General features: G+C 40.3%; 1 long non-coding RNA gene across 1 annotated transcript; it reads right to left on the reverse strand.

The window, feature by feature from the left end:
• Window positions 1–1,636: 1,636 nt before the first annotated feature.
• On the reverse strand, window positions 1,637–16,770 carry LOC140695885 (uncharacterized). The gene is made up of 3 exons (XR_012071723.1): window positions 16,518–16,770; window positions 2,701–2,843; window positions 1,637–1,928 (listed from the first exon to the last, which is right to left on the reverse strand). It is a non-coding gene; the product is annotated as an uncharacterized lncRNA (long non-coding RNA).
• Between the last annotated feature and the right edge of the window lie 582 nt (window positions 16,771–17,352).

Consider the following 17,352-nt stretch of genomic DNA (forward strand, 5'->3'; position numbering starts at 1 on the left):
ACTGAATCACCATATAGTACACCAGAGACTAACACAGCATTGTAAATCGACTATACTTTGATAAAAAACAAAACAAAACAAAAAACTTACTAATGGATAAAATCTAATAATTTCAAAAAACATGATTTTTTATATTTCTGCAGAATATTATATTCTACAGAAATCCTATAATTTCTAAAGATTTCCTTTGGGAGGGGCCTTTAGGTCATTTCTACTTTTTGGCGGCTATTATGTATAACATAGATGTAAATGTCTTTTAATCTCTGCATTGGATAGAGTCTTGAACATGAAATTAGTGGGTCAAAAGATGTTACCTTGATAAAGCTCTTGATAAAAATTACCAATTAATTTACACACCCACCCTCTGTGTATGAGAGCATGGTTCTCACTATGTCACCAGGAACAATGATCTTCCTTAGAAGACTCCTTATTCTGTTCTCTTTAGGTCCCCTGTTCTTTCATAGAAATTCAAATTGGGGCATTTTCCCCGGGTAAATGTGACTGGTCAGGGAGTCTAGGAGACATGTTCTGTCTCGATACGTTATTTAAACTTTATCACATACTACCCAATATGTATTTTTGGCTTCACCCACAGCACTGTCAGATTCGGGAGCCTGCAGGAACAGGGTGTGGTCAGGGACCTGCTGGGTCACCCAAATGGAACCAAGAACATCATTGTCAGAGACTAGAAACTACGGCAGTCTGGACTCCTGCCAGTGGTGCTGGGACCAGAGGACGGCGGGGAGCCCCAGAAATACCAATTCATGTCTCAGGTAATGGGCCAGTACCCCCAACCCCAAGAAGACTGGGTGCTGGTGGGCTCAACCAATGGTGAGCAGTGGCTGCAGCCCATCTTGGGGGAGGAGGGCAGACGTACATGGTGGAGTGTAAGGATAAAACCATCCTCTGCCCCAACTTCTCTCCCCTCCACCCATGGTGGGTGAGTTTTGGGATGGATAACCTGGACAGCATCTACAGCATGCTCAAGGAGACCAGGGTGTTCCAGGTACCTGAGATCTTCTCCATCATGTGCCGTGACATGTCCCTCAACAACTGCCTGGTGGTCACCAGGGTCCAGGGACTACTCCTCATGTACCAGATCACGTGCTGGGGGGCTTGCCACTGTCCTCCCAACTGGGGCTCCTTTTTTTCCCCTAAGGGATGGGGGGAGGTGGTAGTGGTGGACAGATGTGATGAGTGGGCTGAGTTTCTCTGGCATTCCAAGACTGAGCCAATGATCTTTGTCACTTGCAATAAAGCAACTGGGGGAAGAAATAAGCACACACACATATGTTTTACACACACATGCATATACACATATATATCTGTGTGTTAACACACATGTTAGCAGATGTCATGTTTCTGGGCTGTCAGTTATGGACCCTGCTGACTCTTTTGCCAAAGTTTTTCAATCACCATAGCTTCCTGTGTATATACATATATTTTGTAATCAGGTAAGGAAGGTTCTACTTCGCACAATCTCATAGTATGAATACATGTTATCATAAAGTACCATTTTTGGCTATTGAGTTTGCAAGCAAATGTTTAATTTCCCACAATAAATTTTTATTATTTTGTAAGTGTGATGTCTACACATTGTTTACGTGTGACAGGAGTGAGAAATGGGCGGCCTGGGAGTTAGGGGCATGGGCTGTCCTGCGAGCTGTGCTACCAGCTGGCCTGTTGCATGACCAAAAGTGGCCTCCACCAGTCAGATTACATCTGTTTGTGCCTCTACTCGTTAGACAATCCGGCACCAGGAACAGCTGAGAAGAACGATTTGAAAACAGCCTGCTTGATTGATGTGTCTGGAGTGATCTCTAAATCCAAATAAAATGCTAAGTGTGATCAAGAAATCATAAATCAGGCATGTCTCTCTCTCTCTTTGAGCCAGGAGAAAGAAGGTCTTGCTGAAGTTTTTATGACACCTATTTGGGAGAGATCAGGCTATATTTTAAAAAGAGGATTTAAACTTGACTTGTTCTATACAATTAATTAGATCCCAGTTTTAATCTGATTGAGCTGTGAGGTAGAGCACAGGGCCAAGCATTTAAGTCATGGTGGTGGAAAATGCTGGAACTAGGGTTTTTGACCAGGTAAGAAGAATATAGCACCAACTAAGAACACAGAAGGTGGGTGATACCAAAGGATACACTGAGAGAGCAGCTCGGATCTAGGAGACGTGTGTGCAGGTAGCAAGACGCCGATCAGGTCAGGCATGACCATCACAGGGTAACTGTGCACCAAACAGGTGGACATCGCCTTGGGGGAGATCCGAGCACTGAACCTTCATGGGTTATGACGAGACGTTGTCACATTTTTATGTTTGTGAAAACTCTAAAGGCCATGTGAGAGTACAAAGGTACCTCTTCATCAGGCAAAGCAGTTTTTAAAAAAATTCCTATCTGTTGTATTAGCGTCATCAGTTAACAGCAGCTCTGTTGAATTTAGGCTGAAAAGTAATTACTGGAAGAATATTGTGAACCTCAACGAATCAACAGGAAGCCTAGCAAATCAAACTTGAAAAGTGGCTAAAAACCAAGGAAAGTAAGGCAGGACGCATGATGTCAAAGAAAGGTCCCAGGAGCAGGTGGGCTCTGGTGATGTCTTGGCACCAGTACCTCTATCCTGGCCGCGGCTGCTGCCCTGTGCCATATCGGTGGATGAATTCCCCAGTACCATTGGCCTTTGCTGACTTACTTTAAGAGGCGACCTCGTGGTCAGGAGCATCTGACTGGTTGATCCTGCTCATGGGCCCACCTGGATTGGGAGGCAAGTGAAGAGAATCCGGAAAACTTGGGCTTCACTGATGTAAGGCTGGGCCTTGACTCCTTAGCAAGACTCTGTTGAGAATGGGAGAGGAGAAGGCCTGGGTGTTGGGCAGCAAACAAACAAACAAATAAATATACACACAAATAAATCAACAATGGGTTTCTATACCTGAAATTTCAACATTTTGAACATTTATTACTTAAATAATAAAAATCTGTTTTTGTGCTCTGCAATACTTTGTTTTTAAAAGTCTATTTCTTGGAGGGGGTGGAGGTATAGCTCCATGGCAGAGTCCATGCTTAGCATGCACAAGGTCCTGGGTTCAATCCCCAGTACCTCCAATAAAAAAAAAAAAAGGCTATTTCTCAAGGTCTGTTTTTTTTCCACTTTTGCTGAAAGATACGTTTTTTGTTTACTCATTCCTTTGATAAGGGCCTGGCATCTCTCTCCAGTAATAAAATGCTGACACCCACTGGGTTTCCCCAAACTTCACTTAGGTCTTCATAAGGAAGGGCTGGTCTGCAGTTCTTGATGCAGTAGCCCACAATGAGTGCAGAGGGATCTGGGGCAATGGGCAGTCCTGGCAGGTAAATCTCACTTCTGGAGAATTTCTTTACTGGCTCTCAGAACTTACATGCCAGATATGACATTGAGAATGGCTGGAACCCTTCCCTGGTGGAGCATAAGCCAGGGAAACCTGACGTAAATGTGCCACCTACAGAAGACCATTCCCTACCTCCACCCACTCCCGTTTTAACCCTCTGAGCAGTCAGTGGCCTAGGCTTTGACAAAAGTTTTCCAGTACCACCACTGCCCACAGCCAGCGGCTTGATAAAGCCATTCAGGGCTCAGACCCCCCAGGCCAGCTACTCTTGAGTACTCTTCCCCCAGGGCACCAACACTAGCGGAGGCTGGTGAGAAGCAGGTGTTGAAGGCCCTCGAGGAGGAGGGTTTTCCTACGATCTGATGCTGCGTTTCCAACGCAAGCCCTGACCACACAAACTAACAGGTATTTATGGTGTTCCGAATTTCTTCTTAAGTTTTGAAAGCCTCTAATTCCCAAGGCAGGTGACTTGCAAGTCAATCCTGGTTCACCTTCTTTAAGCAGATCCCACGTGCCCTGTAATGAACGGAAATTCTGGCGTGGGGAGGGCACCCTTCCCTGGCTTCCCCTGTGAATGGAGCCGCTTCTCCATGTCTTGGCTGACTTCACGAGCTCCCAGGAAGGGACATGTTAGACACCTGTCGTCAAGCAGCTACCTTCCCGCAGAGGGCAACGTGACCTGCGTTGGTTCTTTTAATATCTTGCTCCACCTCTTCCTTTGAATTCTTGTCTCATTTCTTTCTCTTGGCATCCATAAAAAGGTCTGAGGCAAAAACGAATTAGGCAAGAAAAGACATAGCCCGTTTCTCTCATACTCCCTCATCTTGGAGATGTCGTTTCCTTTCATCTCTGCTCCTGCCCCCGCTCTCACATCTGTCTCATTAACAACTGCTGGGCTCAAACCCTCTCCTCTCTGGGGAGTCGCCTCAGACTGGGCTCACCATTGCAGGACCCCCATCAATCCCCAGAGCTCTCCCCCAGAGTGCTCTAAACACGCCTCTTGTCACATTAACTGCACTCAGTCATCACTGCTGACGCACCCACCCATCTCCCCAGCCAGACACTGAACTCCCTGATAGAGCTACCCATCACTGGATCCCCACGGTCAAGTTAGGTTAGTTAAATGAATGAACCAATCTGGGAAAGAGAGGGAAAAGATAAGAAGAAAAATTGTCTAAGAACCTCTAGATGGCTCCTTCACTAGTAAACATTTAAGATCTCTCATGCTTTGTTCAACCAATTTGGGAGGACAAATGTGAAGAAAGAAAGAAAGAAAGAGCTGGATGATTGAGCAGATAACCATTCTAGTTCATTCTCTGTTAAAGGCATAGCTCACGTGTCAGAGGCTAACTTATGGTAAATAATTACTAATAGCAAATAAGTATATAAACATAGCTTTTGAGAATAGTTTCTATATAATTCCCACTTCTTTATAATAAAGGCACTATTCTGCACTAGGAGAAAAACGAATTGTTGACTGTGAAATAGTTACCCATCAGCCTCACCACTGCTAAACAATATACAATCTTGTCTTTTATGGCTCCCAGCTGCACCCTGCCTGGAAGATACTTTAGACATGAGCCAACTTTATACGTCGAACAAATGCCCAGTAAAAGACACTTCGAATTCCAGTTGGACTGAACTTGCCCCTGCTCCAGAGGGCACGTAAATGAATAAATACATCGTGCACACACATATGCACGCACGCAATCCTCAGAGCAGCTGTGTTATATTAGAAGTTGGAGGCCTTTTGTTAGTTCAGATGTTTCAGGTCTGTAAAAGCACTCTGGAGAAGAAATAAATATTATGAGTAAGTCTCGTTTCCAGGCTTGTAGTGGGGAAACACTCACTAGCACAGTTTACTACAGCTTTATACTAAAACAATCTCATAAAAGAATACCAGGATTACTCACCCAGCACATGACTGCTAAGACAAGACGGTGTTTGTTTTATTCCCTAAATATTCAAAACATGATTTCATTCAGACCGTGTCCCAGATGGACTTTCTTTTCAGCAAAACTAATCAGAATAATCGTGGATCATGTACTCGCTAAATTTCTTCTTCTTTTTCTTAAAGCATTCATCTTTCTTTTACTTTACCAAATACTGACTATCAATACGGCTTCGCAATGAGAGAGAGAGAAGAGATATACGTCTGAATCGTTAAAGGAAAGGCAGGAAGCTGGGCAGGAACTCAACGTGGAATGCAGATCATCCCATTTGGGGATTTGGTCTTTTGCTCTGGAGACTCAGGCTCTGAGGCTGACAAATTGGGTAACAAGAAGAGAGTGTACTAAAGATTGATATAAATGTGGATTTATTAATTCACAAGGAGAAAGGACTCTCAGAACAACCAAAACACTCTGAGTCTGTATCAGCGCATTCTCTTCTGACTGGTAAACCCTACGTGAAGCCAAATTATGCTAAGATCATTTACTGAACGTAAAGTCAGAACAAGGGGACAGGCAGAATTGATTTTCAATGGCACTGAGAGTCTGATATCTCCATCTCCGTATGAGCCCTTGTTAAAGGGATTAGAAACACTTTGCCATGCTCCTCCCAAAGCCCGGGACATTCTTTCCCCATTCTTCACTAATTTTTACTAATCCATCTAATCTTAGCTTAATTATCACTTTCTTAGAGAGACCTTTTTAGGTCTTCTTATTTAAGAAAGGGCCCCCACTGTACACTCCAGAGCACTCCGTCATTTCCCTTTATAGCACTTAGCTCAGTTTGCTCTTAGATACTTATTTGTTGATCTAAGTCCTGTCTCCCTGTAGACTGTAAGCTCCGGGAGAGCAGGCACCATGTTTGTCTGGAGTCCCACTGGATTCTCCGTTACCAACCGTGGTGCCTGGCACATCTGCAAGCATTCAGTACATATTTGTTAAATGACTACATGACTGTTGATCCAGAAGCTGCCCGGAGGAGTGGCTAAGAGCACAGGTGCTGGATTCAGTCTCCCTGGATTGAAATCCAGGCTCTGCCTCTTCATAACTATGTGAGCTTGAGCAAATTACAAACTAAGATCCCTTATCTGTAAAATGAGGACAGGGATAGTGGCTGCCTCACAGCATTCTAATAAGGATGAAATTGGTTAATCGATGTAAAATACTTGGAACAGTGAATGGCACAGAGGACATACTCAAGCGGAGTTAGCTCTTAACAGTTTCTTGCAGAGAATAATCCAATGAAAAATTAAAAGCCTGACTGCTGAAACTCAATTTCTGTGGGACATTACTGGGATGGGTACAATCAATATGTGTCTCTGAAGATACTTATGTTTCCATGGTTTAGTAGGCCATCTTTTTTTTTTTAATTAAAAAAGCCTTTAATTAAATATATGAATATATTAAAACAGGTCATACACAAGGCTTCCAGCCTAGAATCCACTTTATCTTCTTTTCACAATGTTTTGTGTCTATGGACTGATCCACTGTGCATGGGTGTCAGAGCTTAACTGTAACGGCAGCTGTATCATCTTTACGTCTGAGTTCTTGGGAGGCCCACCTCTGGAACAACGAATTATGAACAATATTCAAGGTGGAAATTTTATAAAATTTAGAAAGGAAAGAAGAAGAAATAATAAATACACATAATTCTGTAACAATAGAGGTAAACATTGTTCTATTCATTTGCTTTGTTTTAAAGGCTTTATGGATAAACACTATGGGGCAAAGCACCATATTTAATAATTATATATCATAATATTGTAAGGTGAAACTTACATGGTTGTCAGAATCTCACACAGTTATGTGTGAGAATGCATTGCTAAAACAACTAAAGTGAGGGCATCTACCTTTTTACCCCCATCCTCTATATGTTAAGTGTGGTTTTTGATCATTAGCTGTAGGTGCTATTCAAAGAGCCTATTTTCATACACAATGGAGCATTTTTTTGCTTGAAATTAAAATGCATTAATTTTGTTTATTAAAACCTGTCCCTTTCTTAAGTTCATTTTGGTCCATTTGGGTATTAAAATCCATTTTGGTATTAAACCCCAAATCAGGCCTTTCTGACATGTCTTTCTACATTTGAGCTTTAATTTGTTCATCTTCTCCCTGTCTGTAATCTCCATTTTCTCATACCCTCACATAGGAATTCTGCTGTTTTTAGTCCTTAAGATTTTAACCTGCATCTACATGAATATCCCACAGACTAACTCAGTGCACTGAATCTCAGCATTGGACCGAACTCAAAAATCTTGCTTACTGAATATCTTCTTAAAAGAAGCAAAACAAGGTAGAATTACAATAAAATATTAGTAAAAGAAATTGAAGAAGACAAATAAATGGAAAGATAGCTCACATTCATGGATCGGAAAAGCTAATATCGATAAAGTGTTCATACTACCCAAAGCAAGCTACAGATTCAATGCAATCTCTATCAAAATCCCCATGGCATTTTTCACAGAAACAGAAAGAACAATTATAAAACTCACATGCAACAACAAAAGAGCTAAACAGCTAAAGCAATCTCAAGCGAGAAGAGTAAAGCTGGAGGCATCACACTTCCTGTTTTCAAATTATATTACAAAGCTACAGTCATCAAAATAGTATGGTATTGGGATAAAAACAGACACAGAGATCAACAGCACAGAATAGAGAGACAAGAAATAAATCCAGACACATGTTAACTATAATTTTCAACAAAAGAGAAAAGAATACACAATGGAGGAAGAACGGTTTCTTCAATAAATGGTGTTGGGAAAACTGTATATTCCCATGTGAAAGAATGAAACTAGACATGTGTCTTACAATATACACAAAAATCAACCCCAAATGGAGGAAGACATAAATGCACTACCTGAAATTGTAAAACTCCTAAAAGAAAACACAGGAGAAAATCTCCTTGACATTAGTCTTGACAACGACTTTTTGGCTTTGATATCAAAAGCAAAGGCAATAAAAGCAAAAATAAACAAGTGGGACTACATCAAACTAAAAAGCTTCTGCACAGCAAAGGAAAACAATAAAATGAGAGGCAACTGACTGAATGGGAGAAAATATTTGCAAATCATATATCTGATAAGGGGTTAGTATCCAAAATATGTAAAGAACTCACATTCAGTAAAAACAAACAAATAGACAAATTAAAAAAATGGACAGAGGAACTGAATAGACATTTTTCCAAAGAAGGTATACAAATGATTTGTAGGTACATGAAAAAGAGCTCAGCATCATTAATCATCAGGAAAATGCAAATCAAAACCACAATCAGATTATCACCTCACACCTAATAAAATGGCTATCATCACAAAAAGAAGAAGAAAACCCAAACGATGGCAAGTGTTGATGAGGTTATGGAGAAAAGAGAACCCTTTACAAAACTGTTGGTAAGAATGTAAATTGCTGTAACAACTATGGAGGTTTCTTAAAATATTCAAAAAATTCTATTAAAAAATAGAGCCATCATATGATACAGCAATCCCACTTCCGGGTATCTATTTAAAAGAAATGAAACCACAATCTCAAAGAGATATCTGCACTCCCATGTTCACTGCAGCATTATTCACAATAGTCAAGATACGGAAACACCCTAAGCGTCCATCAAGAGATGAAGAGATAAAGGAAATGTCATACATACATACAATGGAACATCATTCAGCCTTAAAAAAGAAGGAAATACAGCCATTTTTGACAGCTTGGATGAACCTGGAGGACATTATGGTAAAAGCAAAACCAGTCAGTCAGACAAAGACAAATACTGTATTTGTAGGGGCGGAAAAACATGGAGAGGGTGGTAAAACAGTACAAACTGTCAGTTGTAAGATGAGTAAGTTCTGAGGACCTAATGCACAGCATGATGACCACAGTTAACAATGCTATATTGTACACTTGAAATTGTCTAAGAGAGGAAGTCTTAAGATTTCTCACCAAAAGAAAAAAGAAAAAAAAAAGGTAACTATATGAGGTGATGGACATGTTAATTAACTTGGTAGTGGAAATCATTTCACAGTGTATACATATATCAAATCATCGTATCATATACTTTAAATATGTTAGAATTTTATTTGTCAATTATATCTCAATCAAGCTGGAAAAAACCTACAATTTTTCCACTTGGATTATCAATTACAAAGAGGTGTGTTAAAATCTTCCACAATGGTTGGAATGGTTCTGCAATGACTATGATTTGACAATTTCTTACAATATTTCCATAAATTTTTGCTGTGTATATCTATATAATTTATATGTATGCTATGTATATATTAGATGCATGAAGCTACAGCATATGATAGTGGGTGAATAGATAGACATTAATGAAACACAATGTACAAATATAAATCTTTACTGTTACCCTCCCATTCATGAGATCCTAGGAGACCTTAGTAATCAGTCATGGCACTCCATTCTAATCCTAAAGTTGTTCTGGAGTATGTTTATCACAGTGCAATCATCTTACTCAACCCTCAGGGTAATTCCTTTTTGCTTTTTCTTTTCCCTATCATTTTATTATTCTCAATAATTGAGTATTTTAAAAATGAGATCTCAGGTCAATGGGATGAATAAAAGATTACCTTTTAAGAAATGGAGATTATTATTATTCAATTTAATTCATTGAATTACTAATTTTAATTTAATAAATGATTATTATTTAACCAGTGGGTTATTTACTAGATTATTTAATACTTGTTATTTTAAAAAATAATGTCAGAGTTTCACTTTATGTCATATACTAATAATTCTGAATCGATTGAAAATTTTAATATAAAAATAATAAACACCTAGTTGGTCTAGAAGAGAACATAGGTGATTATTATCTTTTCTTGGGATCCAGAGAGCTTTTATGAACATAAAAATAGGGGCTTTGTAGAAGGCACATGGAAAAAGTCTGATAGATTACGTTTTATAAAAATTAAAATCTTTTTTTTTTCAGTCATAAAAAGCAAACTGGATAAATGAGGAACAGGCTGACAATGTACGTAATACTTCAAGTTCTTAACATATAAAGATCCGATAAATTAATAAAAAGACAAACATCCTGGGGGAAAAACAGACTAAGAATAAGCCCACATAATTTGTAATAGAAGCATTAATGGCCAAAACACATGTTGCAAAAGGTTACATTTCACCCATAAAATAACACAAGATACCTATTTTACCCATCAAATTATCATAGATAGAAAGCCAAAGACCATATGATTTCACTTATATGTGGAATCTAAAAAATGAATGAACAAACATAACAAAACAGAAACAGAGTCATAGATACAAAGAACAAACAGGTGGTTGCCAGAGGGGAGGGGAGTGGGGGGATGAGAGAAATAGGTGAGGGAGATTAAGGGGTACAAACTTCCAGTTTCAAAATAAGTGAGTCATGGGTATGAAGTGTACAGTGTGGGGAATATAGTCAATAATGATGTAATATCTTTGTATGGTCCAGACAGATGGTTACTAGACTTAGCTTGGTGATCATCTTGTAATGTATAGAAACATTGAATCACTGTGTTGTGCACCAGGAACTAACGTTGTGTTGTAGGTCAATTATTCTTCAAAAACAAGCCAACAAATTTATAGAAGAGATGAGATTTGTGGTTACCAGAGGCAGGGGAGTGGGAAGAGGGGGAACTGGATATAGGTGATCAAAAGGTATAAACTTCCAGTTATTAACAGTTAGGTGCTAGGGATGTAATGTACAGCATCATTAATGTAATTAACACTGCTGTATGTTGCATACGAAAGTTGTTAGAAGAGTAAATCCTAAGAGTTCTCATCATTAGGAACAAAATTTTCCTTTTATTTTGTACCTATATGAGATGATGAATGATTATTGTGGTAATCATTTCATGATGTATGAGTCAAATCATTACACTGTACACCTTAAACTTACAAAGTGTTGTATGTTTACTATATCTCAATATAACTGGAAGAAAAACATTATCATAGATAATTCGAAAATGATGTCACCATAGAGCAAAAATTGGTGACATTGGTAAAAAAAAAATATCTGGAAGGAAATTTGGAAACATATATCAAGGGCTTCATAAATATTCACAAGCTTTGACTCAGTAATTCTATTTCTATATTTATCTGAAGGCCAGAGGACCATATGCGCGAGAATGGATGAGATGCTGACATTTTATTTCTAAGCTTAGAAATTCGAAATCACTAAAAGGGGTGAATGATTGCACAGTTAATAGTATATCTGCATATTAAAACTAAATGTGTAACAATCAATGTTGGAAGAAATGTACACAAAACAATGCGCAGTGTTCTTCAAACTTTAACATATATCTCCTCCATATGTAACATGTAAGAAGTTGAGTAATAAATACACAAACATGGTAGTAATGTTTGTTTGCTAAGCTTCGGCACTACTATTAAATGACTGACTACTGTTTTTATTCTTCTCAATGTTTCATGTTGTTTTCTCTCCCTCTCCCTCCTCCTCCCCCTCCCTCTCCTCCTTCCCTTTTTACTACAGATGGCTAAAATCAGAGAGATGTTTAAAAGGAAAATGCCAGCAAACAAAGAGTGCCTAAAAGTCCCATCAGATTACAGCAGTCTTCAAATATTTCCGAATCCAGAGAAGTACAACCAACAGTTTCGTGAGACTATCGACAAAGAATCATCTCAAAAATCTTACTTCACTCCCAAAGCTAGACAACCACAGAACACGTCTTTCTGAGAATGCATGGTAATAATTCATAAAGTCCTATGTGAACTGCCGCTCAGAATCTCCAGAACGTTCCCTCGTCTGCACGGTTCAGGCTGGCCCTTGCCCTGGGCTAACCAAAAGCAACCTCATGTCTGGTCTGCAGGCCACATGCAGCCAGGCTTTGAGAAAGGGCCAGAGGCACGGTTGGTCTGCCTACCGTAATCCTGGTGATTACCAGGACATTACAAAAATAAGACTTACCTGCGGGTTTATATTTTTATTAAATTGAACCTCCTGAGAGTGTCAGGGTTATGCATAAACCACATTTATTAATCCTTGCATCAGCTCAAAGAGATCACTGCAAAAACAGAACCCCGAATACATTGACTGCATCATACTGATTCACTGTGCAGCATCATTTTCTGAGGGTTGTTTTGTGCCACTGAGCTGTTGAGGGGGCTAAAAGAAGGCGTCTCTTTCCCTGAGGTGGGATGTTTTTCACAACTGGAAAATTCCTTTCCAGGGCAACTTGGACACACTTCCTGAGCCTTGATTTATCCAGCACATCACTGTAAGGGTACGGCGCTATTTATAGCAAACACAAGAAGATGTATCTAGCGTCTGGTCAAAGTCATTTAAGATGCTTGAATTCAACCATACAAAGAAGTATTTTCATAATCTGTATGTGCAACTGGCAATTACTGCAAGACAAAGAGCCAGGAGGGCTGACAATTCTTTTTCTGCTCTTTTAGTCACCTGGCAGAAATGAGGGCGGTAATTTGGGAAAGCAAATGGCAAAGCTGTTTTAAATATGGCAACAACCGTACAAGTGTATTAGGCTTTTGTTTTCTGACCTGAGGATTTCACAAATCTAGTGGAATCAAATTGAAACGTAATAAACATAGAGATCTCCTAAGAACTCCCGATGTGAAGAGTTGTCTGCAATGTTGGCCCTTAAATCTGCAAGTTTGAAATGTTCCTGACAAGGCCCCCAGCAGCCACCAAGTGGCCAAATCAGATGGACACTTCCCATCCCGAAACCCCCTCACCCTCTTAGCAGCATTTGACCGAGTCAACCACTCCGTCCTTCTTGAGGAATTTTCTTCTTCCCACAGGAATCCACACACCTGGATTTCCAGCTTCTCCGGCAATTGTTTCTTCCTCCCTTCTGCCTTATGAACGTGCTCTTCTCCTCGATACAGCCTCTAAAAGTTGGCTTTCCTAAGAGCTCAGGTCTGGGGCCTCAGCTTCACTCCACCTGTCCCTGCCCATTATTAAACATTCTGCTGCTACATTCTTAAACATCACCAACAGGCTGAAAACTCCCAAGTTGATACTGAAGCCCGAATCTCTGTTCAGAGTTTCAGCCCTAAATCCGACCTGCTTAGCAGACATTTTTATTTGGATGTCACCTAGTCTGACGTCTCGAACTTCACATCCAAACCCAAAACCGAGATTATGAACATTTTCCTTCTTAAGATGTTTTTTGGTTTTTCTTAATCCAGTCTTCAGCATCTTAGTCAAGGCCACCACATCCATCCAGATATTCAGTCTAAAACCCTGGATGTCACTTTTGTTCCTCCTGCCTCACCAAGTCCTGTTGGTCCAACACCCCAGATGAAGGAGCAGTCTTTTTATAACCTAGTATCGGAAGTGCAGTACCATCACTTCTGCTGTGTTTTATTCATTAGAAGTGAGTCACTGAATCTAGACCACAGTCAAGGAAAGAGGATTACAAAAGGGCATTCCACATTTAGGGGCTACCTTAGAGGCGGCCTAAACACTCCACCACTGTTCAGGCAGGCTTGGTGAGGCTCGCGCTGACCCTCAGCAGCACTCCAAGCCCTGCCAAGAACGTCTCTCCTTACACCGCCACATGGCCGAGTGGAAGCAGTTGTCCGTGTTTCTTTTGGATTCCAGTGCCTGGCATGAGGCCTCGCAATGATCTGCTGAACTGAACTGCATTGTCTTCTAAGCCAGGCTCAGAATATGTAAACAGTGCTGATGGTTGGAACCGAATTGAGAAATCGAGCTTATAAAATGGGATGTTTCCTTTGGAGGTGAACTAGTTCAGTGTTCCCCAGTCTTTTCCACAGTGCCCTGAAAATAGATCAAATGTTTTTGAGGAATATGTGGTAGAAATCGGGAACCATCTAGTTGTTATGATGAAGGGGCAGGAAGGAGACAGGCAGTGAGAAATACGGACAACTCTGGCATCCTGGTAGAGGTTTAGATGATGGTTTCCAGTCTTCTCTGTGTCTCTTCACACTACAGGTACCACTTTTATGACAAGAGGAACTGAGGAAGGGCATGTGCTTACCACTACCCTCAGGTTCTCAAACGATAAAGGCCAGGGAGTGCCCAAATCTAATTCACTCTTCTCTTGGACGCAGAATATGCCCAGAATTCCTGCTTGCCATTTTTTTCCCCCAGTGATCTGGGTAAACATCATAGATCACCTTTCTCCCCTACCAAAAGCATAGACTGCAAGTATCCAGCACTATGACGCCAGTCCTGCCTTCCCTCCAGTGTTGAGCATGCCTTCAAACGATCATTCCCTCAAGCTGCAAAATGCAATTCTGCACGACCTAACACTCCCAATGCTACTCTGGAGGAAAGGAAAAAGATAAGATCTAACAAAGGAAGCCCAGGAAATCCCTTTTAATGCTTCTCTCCCCTATCCAAAGAAACCACTGCCAAGGCTAAAATTCCTGGGGAGAAAGGCCAATATGGTTTCATTCATTCACCTTTTCATCATAAGATAGCCGCCAGTGGTACAAGGTATCAGGAACTCTGCTAGGCACAGGAGCCACACAGATAAAAGAAACCTTCCATAAGGTATGTCAGCCTTCAATAAGATCACGTTCACGAGCAGGGAAGAGTTCTGTTGTACCGTGTCTTGTGATACCGAGAGGGGAGCACAGGGTGGGAGCCCTGATGAGATTGGAGAAGGCGTCTCCAAGTTTCACCTTCATTCAGTAGAGTTTGGAACTAGGTCTAGTTTCTGGAGATACGTTGGTTTCCAGAAATGTTTTAGCTCAATGAGAACAGTAGAAAGCCGTTATGGAGATGCGACTTGTAAATGACATCTTGTCTTAAAGAACCCCTTGAGCCAAGTTGGGGAGAGACAGCAAAGCTTGAAGGTTTTCTGTCCTCTCTGATCTCATTGTTAATTCTTGTTGCATATTAAACATTTTTAAGATTAAAAGTGTATATCTCTCTTGTGGTAGCTCACAGCGAAAAGAAAAATGTGACAATGAATACATGTATGTTCATGTATAGCAGAAAAATTGTGCTCTACACTGGAATTTGACACAATATTGTAAATGACTATTATTCAGCAAAAAAATATAAAATAAAATAGGTGAAATAAAAAAATGTATATCTCAACTGTTGAGTTTCAGTTGCTGTGGGACAACAATGTAGGTAACCAGATATTCAGGTGTTTCCAAAAGAGAGATTTAATCCAAAGATACAGGTATAGGAGTCACACACATACATAGATGTTGCCTAATGCTATAAAATGGTCAAAATCACTCTTAGAATAGGTGTGCAAGAGGAGTGCCAAGGACTGAACATTGGAGAAAATCAATATTTAAATTCTACATGGGAAGGAAAGGGTTTTCCAAAGGAGGCAACAAAAAATAACAAGAAAAACAAGAAAAGACATTATGCAGAAAAGCCAAGTGAAAAAGAGCTTCAAGTGAAAAGAGCCGGCCAATACTGTCCAATGCTGAGGAAAATTCAGGTAAGATACATACTGAGATACTAGCTTAGCAAGTGGTTTTGTTGATATTTGCCTTTTTGCATATGCTTTCCATAGATTTTAAAACTTTATGTAGTCAAATTCATCCTTACATGACTTCCAGGTTTTGTATCATATGAAAGCCTTTTTCCACAAGAATGTATACATATATACATTTTTTCATGTATTCTTCTAGTACTTTTGATTGTTTCGAAATTTTACTTTGGTATAATATATGAGGTCCATATACAATTAAGTTTTTGTTTTAGATGGCTACCCAGTTTACATAATAAGTTCTTTTCCCCTTCATCTATCTACGTATAGTCCAGCATCACACTAATTATTAAAGCTTTACAGTATCTTTTAACATTTGGTAGGCAAATTATCCTTTATTACTCTATTTTTCCAATGATTTTCCCTGATTACTTTTGCTTTTTCAGTTTCCATATATGCGTCCTAAAATCGGTTCTCCTAGTTCTAAAAATACTATTGGAATTTAATTGGGCTTACCTTTAGCCTAGAGACCACAGTATCTCAGGGAGCAACAGTTCCGCTAAAACCTCAGCTTGCTGTTTTTCTTCTTCACAAACTAAACGAGGAATACATGAAATTCTATTACAGGTAGTTCTCCTTTAGCGTCTGATCTCTGGCTCTGAGAAAGACTGCCGGAACCTAAGGGTACGTGCATAGGTAGGAGTGATGTAAAACTGAGGTCCCAGTGGAGGGGGAAATACACTCTTCTACACGCCAAGGAGAAAACAAACCCCCAAACCTCTTCATCGCTTGTATACTCACCTGATATCGTGGGTGTTAATGTTACTTGACTGAGGTGCAGCCAGCCGGACCCTGAGATGGGGAAGTTTGCAGCAGCAAAAAGGTTTATTCACGAGGCAGCCAAACGAGGAGACCGGTAAACAAATCTCAAATCCACCTCCGCACAGTTGCGGCGCTCAAAAATTTTATGGGATAAAGCTGGGGCCTGGGTAAACGTGGGGAACGTGGGGGAAAGAGATTGGAGATTGAAAAAACAAACAAACAAAAAACAACAAAAAACCCTGAGGCCCCGGAAGTTCTGCGCAGGCACAGAGCGGACACTCACGCATGCCCAGTTGGAGCGTCAGTGGTCCCAACCAGCCTTAACCAGCCCAAGCTCAAATTGGACACAGCTGACTCCAGGTTTCCCAAAGAAACAACTTGGGCCAACGTCTTATTGTTTAGGCTGAGTGACACTTGGAAGAAATGCAGTTTAATAAAAACAATTAAAACAAACTTGATCAGCGAAGACAGGTTACAGTTTTCTATTTATTGGTAACTAACTGATGACTACCCTGGAATTCTCTAGTACACAAGACAGGTAGATGGCCAAGAAGTTCATAGTCCGTACTGATGACAGTAGGCTAAATAAATCAAACCCAGTGATCAAGTCCCCCATTCATAATCCTGTCAGTGGCAAAAGCAATGGGTGAACACAAGAGAGAAAAGATTCAGTGGAGAAACTCAGGTTTTTAGGGTCAATAGTTCCTGACACTATCACCTCCTACTCTTGCAGGGAAGTCACTCATCTCCCACGTCTCTGCAGACAAATAGAGAGGATGAGGTTAAGTTTGAAGGAAGGAAGTATTGACGATTT

This window comes from Vicugna pacos, chromosome 4 (genome assembly GCF_048564905.1).
Source record: "Vicugna pacos chromosome 4, VicPac4, whole genome shotgun sequence".
Lineage (NCBI taxonomy): Eukaryota > Metazoa > Chordata > Mammalia > Artiodactyla > Camelidae > Vicugna > Vicugna pacos.